The sequence below is a fragment of the Hyla sarda genome, unplaced genomic scaffold (assembly GCF_029499605.1).
Source record: "Hyla sarda isolate aHylSar1 unplaced genomic scaffold, aHylSar1.hap1 scaffold_1983, whole genome shotgun sequence".
Classification (NCBI taxonomy): Eukaryota; Metazoa; Chordata; class Amphibia; order Anura; family Hylidae; genus Hyla; species Hyla sarda.
The window spans coordinates 17,721-21,264 of record NW_026608642.1 but is presented as its reverse complement, the minus strand read 5'-3'; positions in this window follow the sequence as shown (position 1 = coordinate 21,264).

Genomic DNA, 3,544 nt, shown 5'->3' with positions numbered 1-3,544 from the left:
GTAATGCCAAGAGCAGTGAAGGAGCAGAGGTGCATTGCCAAAAGTGCGGTGAGTGCAGAAAAGGCTTTCCTAGTTCACTATGTTTCAGATTCTTCAGTCCTCACCAGGAGAACAACAATCTGTCCATTTTGGGCGTTGATTGGGTCTGGGGTTGCTTGTCTTCCTATTGATCTCAACAGTGCATTCAAGTGTCAAGAGCCCTTTATGACTTCACAGAAGATATGGCAGCTAGGAACCTTTATAGTGTGGTAAATAAATATGTGCCAATTTCACTTAAATTGTGTGGCAACGTATATTATAGTGATATAATGTCCTTGAAGGGGAGGAGGGGGGCGGCTTTATCTATTTTTATTGTGTTTTCTCATCAGAATTAGAAAAGGAAATCGAATTTGGTACAGAGCCCACTATCTACAAACGTAAGAGCAAAATCTTAGCATTCTTTATCCTATTTTATGGGGAAAAGAGCTCAACTTGGTAGTAGTGTTTGTGGTATCGATGTGTGATGTCTGATATCGATGGAGACTGCGCTTAGTTGGAATTCTTTACAGATCGAAGAAAGGATAATGCCAAGAGCAGTGAAGGAGTAGAAGGGTGTATGGCAGTGTATCGTTAGGACGTGGTGAGTGCAGAAAAGACACATGTAGCTTGATATTTTTCCCGTCCGTTTATCGGTATTTTCCAGTACAACTAGATTGAGAAATGTGGCTCCTTCGATATGCAAGGACGCTATCAGACTTAAGCAACAGTTTGTCTACATTTATAAGATGGCTTGGAGTGGGTCTGGGGATGCTTGTCTTCCCATTCATCTCAACAGTGCAGTTGAAGTGTCAAGAGCCCATTGAGACTCCTGAGGATAGCTCGGAACCTGCTTATTGGGGTAAATAATAGATGTTTCCCAAAATTGTTTGCCAATGCACATTATTGTGATGAAATGTTCTCGAAGGGGGGGGTGCTTTGCCTTGCTTTTCTGTGTTTTCTCTTCAGAATTGGAATTGAAAATTGAATTTGGCATGGACCTCTAGCTACAAAAGTAAGATCGCTCTTTTAGCTTTCTTTATCCTATAACATGGGGAAAAGATCTTGACTTGGAAGTGTTTGTGGCATAAGTTGGATGTGTGGTGTCGGTGGAGAATGTGCTTAGTTGGAATTCTTTACAGATCTATTGAAGGGTAATGCCAAGAGCAGTGAAGGAGCAGAGGTGCATTGCCAAAAGTGAGGTGAGTGCAGAAAAGGCTTTTCTAGTTCACTGTTTCAGATTCTTCAGTCCTCACCAGGAGAACAACAATCTGTCCATTTTGGGCGTTGATTGGGTCTGGGGTTGCTTGTCTTCCTATTGATCTCAACAGTGCATTCAAGTGTCAAGAGCCCTTTATGACTTCACAGAAGATATGGCAGCTAGGAACCTTTATAGTGTGGTAAATAAATATGTGCCAATTTCACTTAAATTGTGTGGCAACGTATATTATAGTGATATAATGTCCTTGAAGGGGAGGGGGGGGGGGGCTTTATCTATTTTTATTGTGTTTTCTTATCAGAATTAGAAAAGGAAATCGAATTTGGCACAGAGCCCACTATCTACAAACGTAAGAGCAAAATCTGAGCATTCTTTATCCTATTTTATGGGGAAAAGAGCTCAACTTGGTAGTAGTGTTTGTGGTATCGATGTGTGATGTCTGATATCGATGGAGACTGCGCTTAGTTGGAATTCTTTACAGATCGAAGAAAGGATAATGCCAAGAGCAGTGAAGGAGTAGAAGGGTGTATGGCAGTGTATCGTTAGGACGTGGTGAGTGCAGAAAAGACACATGTAGTTTGATATTTTTCCTGTCCGTTTGTTATCGGTATTTTCCAGTACAACTAGATGATTGAGAAATGTGGCTCCTTCGATATGCAAGGACGCTATCAGACTTAAGCAACAGTTTGTCTACATTTATAAGTTGGCTTGGAGTGGGGCTGGGGTTGCTTGTCTTCCCATTCATCTCAACAGTGCAGTTGAAGTGTCAAGAGCCCATTGAGACTCCTGAGGATAGCTCGGAACCTGCTTATTGGGGTAAATAATAGATGTTTACCAAAATTGTTTGCCAATGCACATTATTGTGATGAAATGTTCTCGAAGGGGGGGGGTGCTTTGCCTTGCTTTTCTGTGTTTTCTCTTCAGAATTGGAATTGAAAATTGAATTTGGCATGGACTTCTAGCTACAAAAGTAAGATCGCTCTTTTAGCTTTCTTTATCCTATAACATGGGGAAAAGATCTTGACTTGGAAGTGTTTGTGGCATAAGTTGGATGTGTGGTGTCGGTGGAGAATGTGCTTAGTTGGAATTCTTTACAGATCTATTGAAGGGTAATGCCAAGAGCAGTGAAGGAGCAGAGGTGCATTGCCAAAAGTGAGGTGAGTGCAGAAAAGGCTTTTTTAGTTCACTATGTTTCAGATTCTTCAGTCCTCACCAGGAGAACAACAATCTGTCCATTTTGGGCGTTGATTGGGTCTGGGGTTGCTTGTCTTCCTATTGATCTCAACAGTGCATTCAAGTGTCAAGAGCCCTTTATGACTTAACAGAAGATATGACAGCTAGGAACCTTTATAGTGTGGTAAATAAATATGTGCCAATTTCACTTAAATTGTGTGGCAACGTATATTATAGTGATATAATGTCCTTGAAGGGGAGGGGGGGGGGCTTTATCTATTTTTATTGTGTTTTCTTATCAGAATTAGAAAAGGAAATCGAATTTGGCACAGGACCCACTATTTACAAAAGTAAGATCGCTCTTTTAGCTTTCTTTATCCTATCACATGGGGAAAAGATCATGACTTGGAAGTGTTTGTGGCATAAGTTGGATGTGCGATGTCGGTGGAGAATGTGCTTAGTTGGAATTCTTTACAGATCTATTGAAGGGTAATGCCAAGAGCAGTGAAGGAGCAGAGGTGCATTGCCAAAAGTGAGGTGAGTGCAGAAAAGGCTTTCCTAGTTCACTATGTTTCAGATTCTTCAGTCCTCACCAGGAGAACAACAATCTGTCCATTTTGGGCGTTGATTGGGTCTGGGGTTGCTTGTCTTCCTATTGATCTCAACAGTGCATTCAAGTGTCAAGAGCCCTTTATGACTTCACAGAAGATATGGCAGCTAGGAACCTTTATAGTGTGGTAAATAAATATGTGCCAATTTCACTTAAATTGTGTGGCAACGTATATTATAGTGATATAATGTCCTTGAAGGGGAGGAGGGGGGCGGCTTTATCTATTTTTATTGTGTTTTCTCATCAGAATTAGAAAAGGAAATCGAATTTGGTACAGAGCCCACTATCTACAAACGTAAGAGCAAAATCTTAGCATTCTTTATCCTATTTTATGGGGAAAAGAGCTCAACTTGGTAGTAGTGTTTGTGGTATCGATGTGTGATGTCTGATATCGATGGAGACTGCGCTTAGTTGGAATTCTTTACAGATCGAAGAAAGGATAATGCCAAGAGCAGTGAAGGAGTAGAAGGGTGTATGGCAGTGTATCGTTAGGACGTGGTGAGTGCAGAAAAGACACATGTAGCTTG